Source organism: Apis florea, unplaced genomic scaffold (genome assembly GCF_048593485.1).
Source record: "Apis florea isolate Af1SG1 unplaced genomic scaffold, ASM4859348v1 contig_2274_pilon, whole genome shotgun sequence".
In the NCBI taxonomy this organism is placed as follows: Eukaryota; Metazoa; Arthropoda; class Insecta; order Hymenoptera; family Apidae; genus Apis; species Apis florea.
Window position 1 is genome coordinate 2,428,146 of NW_028256550.1, and position 18,264 is coordinate 2,446,409.

An 18,264-nucleotide genomic window follows, 5' to 3' on the forward strand; every position below is an offset into this window, starting at 1 on the left:
AAAATCGGGGCATTCGTACAACGGATCGAGCGAGAAATTTAAGTCGCTCGAAGCGATACCAACAAATCTGGAATATTATGGTGTACACAATCAAACGATAAAAGCATAAACGTATTGTGCTTGTACGGAGGTGGATGGCAAAAGGAAATTTCCTGATTCGACATATTATACGAGGCTGATCCCTCGTATCCAATAAAGCCTGCTTGCAGAAACAAAGTTCGTTGTTACTTGTTATCGTGAAAATCGTTTTAACTATGCAAACTTTCCCCCTTCTCCCCCCTTTTCTCTCTCTCTCTCTTTTTTTTAAGCATCGATTTATTTATTTTCTTGCATGCCGATATAATTATTTCACTCGTTTCTCTTGCTTCGTTTCTCTTTAAAAGGCAATGGAGAGATGATTGAAAAACAATCTTTGCCCCGTCAAAAGCGGAGGGTCTCGGTTTCAACTTTAATTCCTATGTTCCCGTGCATGAAGTTTAATCCAACAATCAAGGCTGTTATCTTGAATATCGTTTGAAATATATATACTTTTAACGTTGATCCGCCAGTTTATCCGCTTCTTTGTATCTTCCATCCAATTACAATAATTATCGTACCCTTTCTAATTATTTTAATTATTCCTTAAAATATTTAACGAAGTCGTAGAAGTATATCCATTTGATCTATTTTTCGTTTCGTTCACCATGGTGCCAAAGTTTTTCACACTCGTTAAAAATACAACATCGTCACTTTTAACGTGGCTCGCTCATTGTTGTATCGTTGTCAATTTCATTCGACAATTCTCTTCATCTATATTTAAAAAAAAAAAAATGAAAAAAGTAGGAAAGAGAGTGACATTTAATCTCGTTTAAATCCTTCCAATCCTAGCCAAATTTCGATCATCGCTTCGCAGAAAGCGAGGTAATTTTCGCTTCGGTAAAATTTTAAATCGAGATCCCGTTTCGAGTTGGACGAAGAACAATTTCCAACGGCTGTTATACACGCATATACACGTATGTATATATATTTTCTTCCATCCCCTGTTCTCATTTCGTTACCGATAGTGACGAAAGGGCGGGGAGGACGAGATGTGGCTTGTTATCGAAGCTACAGACGTAATAAGCATTACTCACAAGGGAGGGTGGAGGGTCGGAGGTAATAATGGCCGTTCGATACTTTGCACCGTGAGTTTTCTGCCGATTCATTGATAACAATACTTGGATCGTGCCTCGAATATCGGGACAAGTTGGAAAGTTTTCCATGGGGACGAAAGTGGGGAAGCATCGAAAAATCTTTCGAATACTTCGATACTTGCATCCCTCGTGAGGATATTTATTATCTCTTGGCTGGAACTCGAGGATTTCGCTACTTTTTCCTGCTGTTCTCCTCGAAAGTCGATGATTACGTCAATGATTAGTGGTGAAACGGCTCGTAAATGGAAATAAATTCGAGCGCATTATCGTAGAAGGATCTACGTTCGTTAATTCCTTCGAGGACCTTTTCGATTCTCGGAGGATATGTGAAACAAGAAAGAAATAGAATTCAAGAAAGAAATATTAACGAATTATTGTTATGAAAATCGTATAAATTATTCTGATTAAATCAAAAAAAGGAAAAAAAAAAATAACACCTTTTCTTATAATATTCCTACGATATTTCAAAGGTGAGCGTGAAATTTTTATTGAAATAATTTCACCTCCTGCCGTCGAATATAATCGGCTCATTAAGTAAACAATCGAACTCGGGCAAACTTTCCCCGAGGAATCTCATTAAAAATTCACCTCGGCCATCACCAACCAGCCATCGCTCCGCTAAATAATCAATTTCCCAACCCATTAGCCCTCTCCCTCCATTGCCGCCATTGTTCCATTCCTAGAAGAACAGGAGCCGAATCTATACCTTGGCTGGTAACTGATCAAAAACGCCCCTTTGGCGTTCCTTTCAACGCGTACTCCAAATAACTCCTTGTAATTCCTCCGAAAAGAATTCCGCGTGGCAAAAGGAAGTCTGCGCTTCTTGCCGAGAGGGGATGACCCGTGGCGCGTAAATAGACATGTACAGGGTGTTCAACGAGATTCATACTCGATATGTCGGTCACTCTTCTTTTCGCTTCTTTTGCTCCTTCAACACGGAATGTTTAACAACAAAGAATTTTCTTCGCGTGATATATATATATATACCAGTGGTTCTCAATCACTGTCACGAAAATTATTTATTTCTTTTACATTTCTTCATCAATCGACCCTACATTCGGTCCAAATATTTATTTGATCGTTCGAAGGGGGTAGCAACATTTTAAAGGTAGAAAAGTGTGAGTCTGCATAAGCAAATCGATCGAAATGAAGCCAACTGAAATGCTGCAAATTTTTGAATTGTTAAAAGTATGTACGAATCTCGAGCGGTTTCTTCTCGAACACCCCGTGCATCTCGCGAGTATCCAGCCTTTCGTGTAAGGTAAATTCTGCTTCTCGAACCGTGGGGGAGCGGGAAAAGGACGCAAGAAAAGCAAACATAAAAGAAAAGGGGTGGTGGTGGAGCACAAAGACACGACACTGCGTTGCGCAGCTGGCTGGACGTGACGAGGGAGAGAAATATCCCGGGGGTGAAATTCACGGTGGAACGCAGAGGAGGGGGTGGTGGTTGAAGATAAGCCGGATGTCGCGAGGCAACATCTCCACGAAATTCCTTTTACGCCCATCCCTTAATTATTTATCGTGTCCGCGGGATTATTCATCCAGGAAGATACTTTGACGCTTTCATTCGACTGGTGATGGATTCGAAAAGGGTTGAGAATTTAAAGATTGAATTCAATTATTGGGACACAAATAATTCGTTTCGAGCAGCGAGCGGCAATTCGTTTCTACGTTAATATTTATGAAAATTATCGAAGGATTGCGCGCCTCTTTGTGCTGATTTAAAAATCAATTAATCTTCGATAAATCAAATCGTTGATTTATTTTTATTTAGGGAGGAAAAATTTATGTATATTTTACGTGATAAAAGGTGGGATTTAATGCGAGTAAAAGTAACAATTTAAATTATACACATATATTTGTACATTAAAAATATAATAATAATTCACAAGAAAAAGGAGGAAAATTTAATTTTTTTTTACGTACAAAGAGAAAAGATCACTCGACGATAATGCGAATAGAAATGACAATTCGAAGCACACTAATTAAAGAATTGATAGTGCGAGTGAAAGTACGGGTATAAATATTTAATCATTGACGTGGAAATCGAATAGTGTCATAAGCGACGACAGTATACCATATGCATATAGGATTTTAGGTATGAGATGCATATTTAGTATGCATATGGGGTGAAGATGCAAAGTCGAGTTTAGTCGAGCCACGTATTTCAACTTGGCCGGTTCGACAAGTTTTCGACCTCGCGCGATGCTCATTCGAGGTTCATAAAATTTCCCTAACTATTCTTTTCCCATTTTATCCACTCTCGACTGTTTCACCGGTATTTACTACTTAAACTCCTACTCCCGCTCGCTGGAATCACTGGTGTGTAACTCCTTCGAGCGCGAAACACTCGGAGACATCCTTTCAACTCGACTTTAACTTGCAAGAACACGTTTCCATCCCGGCCAAACACGCCTCCCCCACCGATGTCGACTTCTCGACAGTTCAACTCACAAACACCGCCGAACTTACTCCCTCGATTCTTCGAGAATCTTGCTATCCCTTGCTTCTCGATTCATCGATCAGCGATCTTGGACGAGAAAATAAGGTAAACGATCGAAGAGCTTCTTGTTTGTTTTATTGGATCAAGAAGTAGAAGAAAGGGTGGAAATGAGGATGAGAGATATAAGATGGTAATGATCGACAGATTATTTTGAGAATAATTGTACTTCTTTTAAGGATTAAAATAATCGTTGATAGTTACTTTTATTTTTAAGTTTAGAAAAGGAAAGTTATAGCAAGTTGTAATATTAATGAAGAGTCAAAAGTATTTTTGATTATCACGATAGAGAGAAAAGAATTATTTGAAAATTTTTAAGTATAGACACAGTTTGTTCATTGTAATTGCGGGTCTAGAAAGCGCAATTTTTTCAATCTATTGCAAAATAATAACGATAAATTATTCATTTAATTCTATTTGATATTGCTCTATCACGCTGAAACTTTGGTATTTTATAATTTATTTCTATCATAAATCTGCTCTATATGAAATTCTTCAAAATTCCTTGATTTTACATTGCTCTATCAAAAAAAAAAAAAAATAATAATTTCATACTTTTATACAAATTAATTCAATATCTCTGCATTAAATCATTTATAATTCTGATTTAAATGTCTATTTGAGTTGTGAAAGGAGTAATATACTTGACTTGTTCCAATCTTCAAATTATCAATGCAAAAGTTAAAGTTAGAGCTCATCGTTAGGAAAGTTTTACTCAGAGATGATTTATTGACGTGGCTTTAAATGGCTATACAGCTTTAAATTTATTGTTAGACAAGTAAATAGCATCTTAGAATCGTTAAAGTTTGCAATTGGGAAAAGTTTTTTAATTTCAAAATTTTGTTTGTTATTTTCGAAAAATAACATTTAATGTTATATGGATAAATAATAACAAATATGTGATATAATTTAGAGAAATTAGAAATCATTATAGCTTCTTTTTTACCTTTCCAGCAATTCAGTGTTCAATCTTCCAATTTTTCCCAAAGGCTTTAACAGTAACTCTATCTTAACACTTTTCCAAAGTATTTAATGAAAGAAGGGATAAAGAGTTATCGAAAGGATTGGAACAAGGAAAAAGAAAAGAGAGAAAGATCAAATTCAAAGAATTTAGATTTTAAAATTTGCAAATGGAAGCACAGTGTATCAAATATATATTCCTTAATAAAATAATATCACTCCGCACAAATTCTATATTCCGTTTTTATCCATGCATGAATATAAGCCGTTCAAAGTTGGCCGATTTTACGGATTCAATTAACAAAATTTAATGGTGGCACCATGTGCAAGTAGGTGACCTTAATACAGCTCGCTAATTTGCGAACGTGGTGAACTCGAAAGAAAAAGAATCGTTTATATCTAACGCGAAACACGCGAAGAATGAAGATACAAAAAATATTTCTATACCTTCTTAAAAGAAATCCTCCAGCTTCGCTCCACTATTATAAACCTACAAGAAACAAAGTGATGAAATAACAATCGGCCCCTTCACATTTTTCTTCTTCTGTACTTGTTCGGATCGTTTCAACGTTATTTACGAATAACATACAAAAAAAAAAAAAAAAAACACGAATAACTTCATTAAAATCATCACCAAAACTGGTCGAAAGATAAATCAAATCGAATAACAGTTAATCAACTGTTCAACGTGAATAGAAATTGCACCATCGATATATAAACAAACGATAAGTTAAATTCGAATAAGTGGAATTAATTGGAAACACCGAATATATACCTATAAAGTTCACGCGAGAAAGTTCAAAATAATCCTCCCGGGCAAAATCTAGAAGGAAAGGGGGGAGGGCGATACTTGTTTTCCCAAAGTTTCGAATTTCCATCTCATTAACAATCGTGATGAGACTTGTAGACATATACATAAGTAGTTTGGATGCATGGGAATCGACGATGCATAGTCTCTCTCTCTCTCTCTCTGCGCCCGGAATCGCGACCCGGAAATACGGCAGAGGCGGAAACGCGATTCCGGCGGGCGAACGCCGCGCCGCGAATTATTATACGATTTCTGGGCTAACGATTTGAAACAGCGAATAATTTCCGAGCGGCGGCACCGGTTGGAATTTTGCGCGAAACAGATTTGCAATTATCCCGGGGAAATCGAAACCTGTGTCGAGGAACACAGGATCCAGTTCACTATCGATACGATCGGTATCGAGATCTGTATTTTAAACGTTGCGGGCGGTATCGAGATTTAAAACGGCGATTTTCGTTTTTCGAATTTAAAAAGGGACGAAATGTGTTTCTCTTTTTTTTGGAGGGGGGAGGGGGGAGAGGTTGATTTTAGAAGGTTTTAATTTACGGTACGTTTCGAATCGTTGTGGAAAGAGATATATTATCGAGAACAGGTTTGAATAATCTTACGAGAAATATTGTTTTGTTATTTAAGTTGAAGCGTATCCAATTATTGTATTATATTATAGTTAGTATTATAGTCTGTGTTGTATCGTACGTGAAATACATTCCATAGATTTCTGAAATTTTGCACCTTTAAACGTTCTTCAATTCTTTGCTTCTTTTCTCCTTTTATTTTATTTTTAATTCTTTATTATTTATTATCGATTAGTTCACATCGTAGAATTGGTATTTCAAAAATATGATGATACCTTTACAAGAATTTTTACAAAAAATGATCATCTCTCTTGCCAGATTATTATATAAATATTTCCTTACAAAAAAAGAAAAAAAGAAAAACAAATTACCAAGTAAATTAACAAGTAAAATATTATAAAATGAATAAAAGTAATAATTTTTAAATTTATCGTTTATTTTTTTCTTTTCCTTTGCGATTAAATTTAAATTTCAATAATTTAAACTACTACGTAAAAGATAACCGTTTGATTATCCTTTTACTTTATTTTACAAGTAAAAGAATGCGGAATCGAACCGGAGTGCGATCCGAAACCTTTTACAGGTTTGTTTAAAACGAATTATGCGAAAAAACCGTTTGATTTTTTTTTTTTTTTTTTTTGCATCAGAGATGCTTCTTTGGCACGAAGAGGAATTGCTTTTGCACGAGAGAAACTATTTCTGCACTCTGGCTGGCTTCTCTCGATTGTTAACTTTCTCGGGCTATTGTTGCATCCACACTCTTATGCTTATTCCGGATTCTTTCATCCAGATCTTTCTCTTCGAGCAGGAACGAAAATGGCCGGGGTGGAAAATTTTAAATAGAATCGACGATAATTTTTCTCGTCGAATTGGAATTTTTATTAGGAAAGATTGTTCCGGATATCTTTATTGTTACAAAAGTGTAAACGGTAGACGAATAGAATATTGGTTGCCTAGAAACAACCAAGTTGGATGTTATAATCAATTTTCTCGTCGTTATAAAGTGAGATTAAATTTCATCATTTATTAAATATTTCGTTGACTTTGATAATAATAAGAAAGATTATCGAATAAAAGTCGAATCCAATATCACATAAAATAGAATATGAAAATTTCATCGATGTAACTAAATAAACAATAATTGATGTAGAAATGTCAATAATTAGAAAACAACGATGACTTATTCGTCAACGTATAATATAAAAAATTTACATAATATTTATTGAAAACAATTACAAATAATAAAATATCACAAAGGAAGAAAAAAACAAGTCTACTGTTAAAACTATACACAAGAAAAAGTAAATAATTAATATACAATTCGTAGTAATTCACTGATCCTTTCACGAGTCTAGGAAACGAAGGAGTAAAACGAAAATTGGCAAAAATTCGCCGTAACGTTAATTAAACAACCTCTGTTTTAGGTACACGAAATAAGAGATGGCCACTAGCTGTCCAAATTCCTTATTTCTTTTACCGTGAAAAGCTCGCCAAGGTCTCTGACGTTAATTAATCCCGCCAAGCAGGCCAAGCCACCTCCTGGCCACGACCAGCTTCGAGGACCGTTTCACGTCGTGGATCCTACTTTTCAGACGACGACGACGAATCGTCGTCCGGGTGGGTAGCATTAAAATGTAAAACCGTGCGGAATTACAAGAGATTTCCGCGGGAAAACAGGCTGCGCAACTCGAGGACCCGATGTGAACAGGTCTGCGATTCGTTTTAATAACGGCGTGGCGAACGCCCCGTCCAAGCGTGCACTTTTTAATTAAGAATAGCGGCCGAAAGTGTCGAAGACTTTCCGCCTGGTGTAAAATACCTACGTGTAGAAAGAAAATTTTTTCTTCGCGTGAAGATTAAAGAGGACATCGAGCGAAACGAATGTCTTTCTAAATGTCAGAGTATCTGCAATATTTAAATAGGGAGTATTATTATTATGATAAGAGTATTTAAATATTGAACTCTCTAAAGAATAATATTTCATTATGCAGTGGTGGTCAATGTGTTTTTAATATCATTTTTGAAGCGATAAAATAATTCAATTCTTTGGATGATTAATTCTAGAGGCCGACAAAAGGTTGAGGCTTATTTATCGAGTAATTTAATTAATTTTATATTAAACAATTCTAACTCGTGTTAGATAAAATGAGGCAGGGAAAAAGTGGGACAGCTTCAATCTATTTTTCTATACCAAATGTATGTATATCCATTAAATGCGTTTAAAAAATCACTGATTTCTTCATATTCACGATATTCATAAAATCTTTCAGATATTCTTCGCGATATTTTTCCTCCATCCCCGTCGATCTTTGATACGAGGGATTACAAAAGAGGTATGTACCCAGTACCTTAATAGAAATCAGAAAATTCTGTCTTGTCCCGCGGAGACAACTGAATTTCCCTTGTTTTTTTATTAATTAAGAGTGCTGGGTAAAAGAGACGAGTGCAAATAGAGACTTCCTGAATGTCTCTTTGTGAGGAGAGCTCGTGGATAGTTTCGACAGAAAGTTTTTCCTCCGTCTCTGCAAAAAAGAATGTGAATAAGTTGTTTTTTTTTTTTTTTATTAATTAAAGGTAACTACACGAGGTTTTCCTTTTTTCCCCCTTTATTTTCACAATTCTCGAAAACACCGTCTTTGTTGGACGAGGACGGAAAGCGACAGTTTCATTCTCTCCTTTGTTTTTTTTTTCTTTTTTTCAAAATCTTTTTACGTGTACCTGGGATAAGTAAGGAAAATAAGAAACCAGATCGTACACTCGTATTTTCTTTTGAATATCCCTCCGTTTGTCGATATATCTCCATGAAGAGATATCATGGAAAAGATAAATCGAAGAATCTTGTACATTTCGATCAAACGATCGTTCGTGGAAAAATTCTATAAACTGTACAATTTCATTTCCCGATATATATATATATTTTTTTTTTTTCCCACGGATTTTGTTCTCGAATCGACGAATGAATTTTTTTCCCGGTCAACCGTTTCCCAACTAGCGCAATTTTTCTTCATTTTTATCTTTTTTTTTTTTAATCTCCGTTTTATACATATATTTTTTTTACCCCCTCTCCCCTCTTCTCTTTTTTGTTTCGGTTTTGTTTTAAAATTGTATAAAGCGGTCAGTCGGATCGGGTCACGTTCGCTTTGGCCGTGCAAAAAAAGAAAGAAAGGGAAAAAAAAAAAAGGCTCGCGTTAATTCGAATTCACCGTTTAACGCGAATTTACTTGCCGCGACGGAATGTTACCGAAACGTGACCGGGAAACGCTTTTTAATGCGGTCGCAAAACGTGAATTTGTTTCGAAAAAAAAAAGAAAAAGGGAACGAAGCGCTTAACCGAATATCGCTCTTGCAATCCATTTCAAACATCGATTCGGAAGAATCAGTTTTGAGAGAGACGTCTATAAATATTTTACGTAAAAGTTAGATAAATTTAAATAAAGAACGTTCTTTTTTATTCATCTAATTGAAACTCATAAATGATAATAATTTTAACACTCAAATCGAATTCTTTAATAAAATATCAAACAAAAAAATGTCGATCTCGATGATACGTATTATATATATTTTATACCTTAAAGTAATAAACATTCGTAAATTATCAAATTGATGTGCATCCTTGAAATAAAGAAATGACCATTAATAAAAATTGCCAGCTAAATTGACAGCTAAAAAATTAGAAGATTGGAATAGTTACTTTTCTTATGTTACGTGAAACAATCGTACATGGCTATTTCAAAATGACGATCGACAAACACCCTCATAAGATGGCGAGGTGATCGATGATAGTTGAATGATTATTAATCGTCTCATAATTCGAGCATTGATATATATATATGTATGTATGTATAGGCGGCAGAAATCCAATTATCCGATTTCCGTTTTTGCGCATCGACAATTAATGGGCCATTCTGATTGACCGACAGTTCTGTTATCTGGCATCGTAATTGTGCGATGATTTCGATGGCCATTCATGCGTAACATGTCAACTCGCGATCAACTTAACTCCACGGTGTGTTAATAATGCGGAAAAGGGTCTTTTCTGTCGTGGCCCGCGAATATTTGACGATATAAAAATGAGCCAAAGAAAAGATCAGATCGTTAAATCGAAGTACAATTGATTAAAATAAATTCTGTTATTACAAACTCTTGAAATTTGTGGTAAATCGAAGTTATCGTTATTAAGTGACGTTAATTTGAAATTTTGCAGAAATATAGTGGCTCCAGTGGCTGGTATATATATAAATTATATTTTATTTTGAAAATATAGATGTATAGGTTCGAAGATAGGTAACAATTGTTAAAGCGAAAACTTATTACTTGTTTTGTTAATTAAAATATCTGGGATTTAATCATGTATATCTATGATGATTTATAATCATCAGTATGAAATAGAATCCTTCGTTCAAATATTCTGTCATATCTCTAAGTATCTAACTAAAACATTATTATAAAAGATGAGCATGGTTTGAGATGGAAATGTTCATTAATTGTTAAATAAAAAGTTTGATCTTGAAGTTTCATTATGATTTAATATTAAAATATATATGGATAAAATACAATCGTTATAATAATATCCAAGTATATATAAAATGTTTCATTTGAAGTGAATCATGCAATTAAACTATTTATTACAAAAGGGGGGAAAAATGTTTCAAATAAAGTAAACTTTAAAATTAAATAAACTTCAAAAATTTCAAGATGATCTTTATTTTTTTAATTATCCTGATGGACATATATCCATGATAATATTGAATATTTTTTAAAAATCAATTAAGCATATATTAAATGATATGATTTTATTGGAATAACGACCGGAGAATTTTATTCAGGGAGCTTAATTCATTCCTCATGAATTTTAATGTAATTTATAGATTTCTTTGATGAAAGGGCACATTTTCAATGGAAATCCTAAAAGGTATATCCTTCTTACAACTTTCTTCTTCCCTTATATTCATATTTTCACGAACGGAAATATTCTGATAATCTAAATCATCGATATATATTTCTAAAAATAAATATAATACATTTCTCTGATCATTCCTAATATCTATTCAGCATTTTTATTATCAATGATTAATTTCTCAATATTGATTATTTATTATTGAAATACTCGCGTATAAATACATATCAATAATTTTTTTAATAATAATATATTTATTTGAAATTCTGCAAATATTTTATTTAATCAAACATTTCTTTAAAGTATATATTATAATCATTTAATTTATAATATATAATATCAATTATATAATAATTTAGCAAGTTGTTAAATGCAATTTCTCTTTCATGCAATTTCAGAAAATTCAATTTGTTAAAAACAGCATATAAAAGATGAAAAAAAAAAAAACAAGATAAAACAAATGAATGACAAATATAATCGTATATTTTACAACGAATATATTCTATCGATTCAATGATTTAAAAATATGCTACAGTGATTTCGTAAATTTTCAAAAATTCCAGAATTAACGATGCAATTTCCGAATAAGAATTCCAATTTCATATTTCCCTTCCGAAACAAAGAGAAAAAGATTTAGAAGCATTTACCAAAGGAGCAACTACTCTCTTTCGTATCAGCTGAAGGTAACCTTTAACTGTCTGGCATTTAACAAACCCCCTTAACCGTAACATCCCCTTTATCTATCGTTCCCCAATTCCACAACAAAACGATTCAACAATTGTCGCAAACAACGGATCTATTTCACCGAGAACAGCGTCACGGTGGAAGGACTTAGCATCGCGTTACATTCGCAATGGAAAACAGATACACATCGCGGAATATTCACGTTTCAAACTATCGCGGAGAGGGAGTGGTTAAGGGGGATGAAACCATCGTGAGGGCTCGCGTTCGCACACCTGGTGAATTCGACTATGAGTTACAACGTTACAGACGTATCGGGTGAACGAACCTTGCGCCCAACGAACAATAACACGACGCCGTGTTACGTGTTCGCACGCTTTTGCTGACTCGTAAACGGAACACGGTTGAGAGGCATCGATAAAAGTCTCAGCGCCGCATTTAACGGGACAAAGACCCGTAAATTTCGCGTACCAGTTTCTCGAGATCGCAATTAGTCGACCTATTCACGTGCATGTCCCAACTTCTGTTCCCCGCTCTTCCTTCGCAGTGATTCCTCGATGCTGGCCGATTTTGTTTTCGCAACTAAATCACCCGCGAATAGAGAATTGTTTCTGATTAAAAAAATTGTGAAAATCGTGGTTAACCGATGTTCAATGTGAAAGCTATGTGTAGATGTATATATTATCCAGGAATTATATGATATAATCTAATCTAATTTAATTTAACCTGATAGATTATATGATATGTATGATATATATCTTTTATTCTTAAATCGCTGAAAAAAAATTTTCTATTCAAACACAATATCAAACTCATTTATCAATAATGAAATATATAATGGTATCTAAAGATAAAACACGTGAAAATGTTAAATCAATGTAATATGAAATAAAAAATACAAAAAGATATAAATAATTAACAATTTTGTATATGAAGAATAATGAAAAAACATAAATAATAGTTGAAAGAAAATATGTAGACAATAGAAGTCTCAGAAAAAATTTTGTCATTATGAATTTACAAAGAAATAAACTTTGTTTTCTAAAATATTTTATTCAATATTTTGTAATTGTTTTTATTTTTGTTGGCATTCAAATTATTAAATATGTTTGATTAAGTTTTTGCTTTTTCATTGTTCAATTTTTCATCAGAGATAGTAGTATTAAAAGTTTTAAAGATAAAAATCTTTAATATATTAATCTTAATTTTTAATATTATTTTGTATATAAAACACGTTAAAATAAAAAAAATAGTAATAAAAGAGTTATAATCAGATAACTTTTCAATTTAGAGATATGTAAAATTGAAATCATCATAATAATCTTTACATCATTATTTAATAATTTAAAATAATAATTTTCATCAAATAAAAGAATTAATAGTAGACATATTTTGAATAAAAAATAAAAAATTATTATTTTTATTTTGTCATTCATTTTTATCATTTTTAATTTTATATCTTATTTCAAGAGTTTATCGGCGTAAAAATTTCTAACCTAGAAAATTGTTCACTTTTTTACTCTTTAAAACAAGTTTCAGTTAGGAGTATTGGAAAACTACGAAAGTATCGTAAAGAACTATTATTTTTTGTTGCTCGTAGAACTACACGATTTTCAGATTCGAATTCACATCCGTTTGTGTTTTCGTCCCGAGACGAAACGTTCGTTACCGTGGACTGACTTGTTCCTGTTAAAAGACCGTCTATTTTCCCCGAAGACATAGCTTGTTTCGATTCACCAGCGACCTATTCATCAGAACGTAACCAGTCTTCACTAGATAACAACTTATTTGTTGTAAGATATGACCCTGTTCAACTTTATTCGCGAAAATACGATTTTCTTCTTCGGATGTCTAACCTATCTGTTACATTGCGACTTATATCCGTTGGATAACAAACTATTTGCTAAAATACTCGAGTGTATCGAGAATCATTTATTAGAATACGATTCACATTTTGATTTTCAATACTGTATTAATTGTACTTTCTGCTAATTAATATTTCAACAATCAGATGTTCTTCAAGAGAGATCTTTTTTTTGATATCGATTAATCAATCGATTATTATCGACGATTAAAATTATATATCGAAATAAAATATAAACGAATCCACAGAATAAAACAAATAACGTATTTAAGTTTCTGTATTAAAAATGAAAAGAATGAAAAACGAAGTATTTTTGACGTACCAGTGTATCGTAACCATAGACTATAGAAGTTTTTTCTTACACTCACAAGCTGAACAGACACAACAGTCTTTTCCAAGCGTAAACGCGTTTTCTCCCGCAAAAGATTTACGGAACAATATTACTCGACACAAATCTGATGTTCCAGCATAAGGCGACCCAGTGACCGAAAATTGATCCACTTTCATTATTCCACATTCTCGTTACCATGATATATACACTTCTACACCAACTTTCTAGAATCGACAGTCTTCGTAACTATCGAAGGAGAGCGCTATATTCGTCCCATGTGATCGTCGATCAGATCCTATTGGTCGGATCCTTCACTTACACAAACGTGTGTACATGGTGTCACGCGTATCGTACATGAACAGAGAGAACGTCAATGACGACATGGAGAGCATGTATCGATAACGTTTCCGAGCGTATGCAGGTTAAGTTTCGCCCACGAAAAGTGGTCATTGTACCGGACGATCCTATTCGATATGCATAGAACGTTTGCAGTGGATACCCAGTGAGGAGGATGGCCACTGATAGCAACTCTCTGAACGTTGCATAAATGTCCGGAAGATGTTATTGACTGGGGGATATTGCACGCGAGAGCTCGATATCGCGTACTCTCCGATATCGATAGTCTCTTCTTTGCGAAGCCGATGTTTCGAATGGTGTGAGATAGGCAATCACTGATTCGTTCTCTTTGTTTCAGATTAAAATTCTTTGCTGAGAATAAAAGAAAAATAGCAGAAATAGAATAGAGAATCAAATGAAAATTAAGTATCTACATACTCTCTTAACTGGGGATATCGAAGAACTATCGATAATGAGCAATACTTGTAAGTTTCATTCTATGGTACAGTATAACCTCGATTATCGAAATTATTAAATATGGATGGTACAATTTTCGTTTCGGATAGTAAAACGACAACTTTTTACGTATTAAATATTTTAGAAAGTACAAATAATTATAGAAATATGTTGTGTGATTAGAAACGTGATTTGTGATTTTAGTGAAATATATTATTTGCATAATACGTATGATTCGCACATTTGTTTTAAAATATCTATAAGAGGATACGTACATATGTTATATTTATTACATCAAATTAATTTCTATCGACTAAATATATAATAACTTGATATTAACTTTCGTAATTAGGTAATATCGATAACAATAATCAGTTAATACTTATCAATGCTAATTATAGGCTATGTCAAATTATATTTTTTTCATTCTTAAATTGTTAATAATTAATTAGAGTGATTTGCATTTTGAATAGTTTAATATAATTTTTGCAACGTAAAAATAAATTTTGTGAAAGTGAAAGTGACTTGTATGTGTAAAATGCTAAAAGTTCGAAAAAACAAACATTAACAATTGAATAGAAAATAAATCCAATTTCATTAAATAATGAAAACAATGAACAACGTATTTATTGCCAAAATAAAAAATTAAAATTCGAAATAAAAATAACTACATAAATGCTGATAACATTGTGTGAAAGATTTTTTGTGAAAGACTCATTAATTTTTTTCTTTAAAATCTTACATTAACCACAAAAAATATATTGTTAAAAGTGATATCTAATATGTAATATTACATTTAATACTTAATATGTTATTATATATACTTAAAATTTAATTCTTTTTATGTATATATGTCATTTTGAATATCCATGATGCATAAATATTTATTGTCAACTGATTGAACAAATTCAATATATTTTATCTATTGAATAATAAAGTTAATTATTCGAATTAAATAAAATTATTCCAATTAAATGCTTAATTGATTGTTATTAATAACTAAATATTTAAAGCTAAATATATAATATTAAATAATAATTTTTAACAATATGAAGTATTAATTATATATTACATTAAGTATTAAATGTAATATTAATGTAATGTAATATAAATTATTTAAAATTAATTGGTGACATTTATCGATAAAAAATTTGAATTTTATCGAAAATATCTGTCACACGATGTTATCAGTGCACATTTAATTGTATATTTCCTTCATTTTTTATTTTCTTGTTATATATTTAATAATAAATATTTTCTTCATTTCTTTTATTATTTAATAAAATTACATTCATTTTTTAATTCAATTTTGTCTTAATAATATTTACTTTTTCCGAATTTGTAATATTTTAGATATCAAAAATAACTTTCACAAAATTTATTTTATCTTTACAACAATCATTGAACTATTCAAATTCAAAAAAACAATTATTCAATTAATAACTTAGGATACAAAAAAAAATAGGTTGCCTATAATATATATTATTGTTATTAATTGAGGTACATAATTGATATTACATAATTAAAATACGAAAATTTAATTCAATAGTCGATAGAAATTAATTTGATATTATTTTATATGAACAGTAAATATATGTAATATGTAATATATACATGTATATTCTTGCATATGTTTTTATATAAATATGCAAAATATGTACTATTAGGTATGTGAAAAATTCTATATACAATTACAAAATATCTATTTTAAAATAATTTATTATTTTATTATCTGTTTCCTATAAAAATATCTAACAATCTAACGCATATTCTCCATATATTAAACAAATAAATAAAAATTTTCATCAGGTTTGAATATCGACTTCCATCTCGACCCGAATATTCAAATACCGATCCAGTTCAACACACGTTATCCGAGCATTCGATGTCAGCACACAGGTCTATTGTACTCAATGGGAGAAGGGTTAACACCGGAAGAACAAGTTCTCCCTATTCCAATCTCTTTGCATACCGTCACACATCCGTGTCGACGCTCAAAGACGATCGATTCTCACGCTTTAAAGCGAGGGGGAGAAAGCTTATGAACAACAGTGAGAAGGTCTCGTAACCCTTTCCATTCTCTCGTCTCGAAAAGCGCGAGTTTCCAAGACGTTTTCCAAGACGTTTTCTAGAAACACCGAGGCTAGATCGGAGCCAACGATCAAGAAGAAACTGGCACGAGTCTTGGGACATAATTCTCCCGTCCCGTGAGTTATGTATTTCGCAGGGGGAGGTGTACCGACTCTGATAAATATCTTTCTGCGCAGAGTATACCCTTTTGCGGTGACAGCGAGGAGAGGAGGTGGGGAATACGTCGGAACCCGATCAGAAATCGGAATCCCGTGGAAAGGAGGTTCCATTAGCGAGAACGGATTTCGAGGAAAGGATTTCTCTGAATCCTCGCCGTTCTATTAATGTCACATCCATCGCCGTCGGGGACTGGCGAAAAGAGGAATAAGGGGAGGAAGAGTTGGGAAAAGAAGAAAGGGTGAAACGTGGATTTTCATCTTATGCTGCTTGTATCGATGATACTGTGAAAACCTTGTGTTCAATTATGTCTTTTCTTCGAAGGTACACGGTTGAATATGGGCATTGTGCGGAGATGGCTTGGCTGGGAAGAAATGTACCATTCTGATTGGTCGATCCTGTGACTTATTTGTGATAATAGACAATATTCAGGTATATTGGTTAAATTACGTTTATTGGTGATATTATATGATATGAGGTGAGTCTAAAAAATAATGAGAATTCTTTTTTTTTTTACTTCATTTTGCTATTGTATTTAAATATACGTTGCTTGATATTTTATATAAAAAAAAAAAACATAATAATTTTTAAATTCTATCTAGAAATGTATATAATGGGATTTATATAATATTATATGATATATATTTATGTTAGAAATAATTTAAATATGAATTTTTTAATATAACTGTTAATATCTCAATTTTATAAATATTGGCATTGATATTTCTTGCATCAAATCACAGATATTGTACTTATTTATTTATATTATCTAAATATATCTCTATTCATATTTTTACTTTCAATCTCAATTCTATTGAAGTAACAAATGATTTTAAGCAATGAATTTTATAAGAATATATTACTTGTTTATTACAGAAATGAATATTTATTACAGAAGTCAAGATATCAAGCATTATGTATTATGTATTAGGTAAAAGCATTTTAACATTGTTATCAGAATTGGGAACAATGTCTCTATCAATGTATAGCTTTTTAAAAGAACTATTATTAATTTATAATATATTAATAATATTTATTCACTGATAAAAGAAACAAATTAATCATTTGCGAATTTATTTATATTTTTCATTCTCTGAAATGAATATATGAAAATAACATAGAGAGATAATAATTCATACATCAATAAGTTCTTTTTCGAGTATAAAGACGAAATAAAAATAAAAATAAAAAATTGTATACATATACGTATACAAATGTATATATAGATTTTTCATAAAGAAAGAAATCTATATTTGTATAAGCCAGTCTCATTAATCTTTAAATATATCTCTATTGTGTAATGAAGGGAAATAGTCTTTTTACTTTTATATATCACGTCAATTATATTACCATCTTTATATTATAACTACAAGTTAATTAAAAGATCAAACTCAAAAAAGTTTCATTTACATTTTCTTTTTCATTTTGATATTAGTA

The 18,264-nt window shown here is 32.0% G+C and overlaps 1 protein-coding gene and 1 long non-coding RNA gene across 9 annotated transcripts in view; both read right to left on the bottom strand.

Annotated features, from left to right (window-relative positions):
- Positions 1–18,264, bottom strand: part of LOC100867828 (venom dipeptidyl peptidase 4) — a 214,324-nt gene that overhangs the window by 76,189 nt on the left and 119,871 nt on the right. The gene's annotated exons all lie outside the window — the stretch shown is intronic.
- Positions 8,002–14,039, bottom strand: LOC147658358 (uncharacterized). Of its 2 annotated transcripts, XR_015290641.1 has the most exons (3): positions 13,780–14,030; positions 8,598–8,733; positions 8,002–8,537 (listed from the first exon to the last, which is right to left on the bottom strand). It is a non-coding gene; the product is annotated as an uncharacterized LOC147658358 (long non-coding RNA). The 2 variants fall into 2 exon arrangements; XR_015290640.1 differs by lacking the exon at positions 8,598–8,733 and having other exon boundaries at positions 13,780–14,039.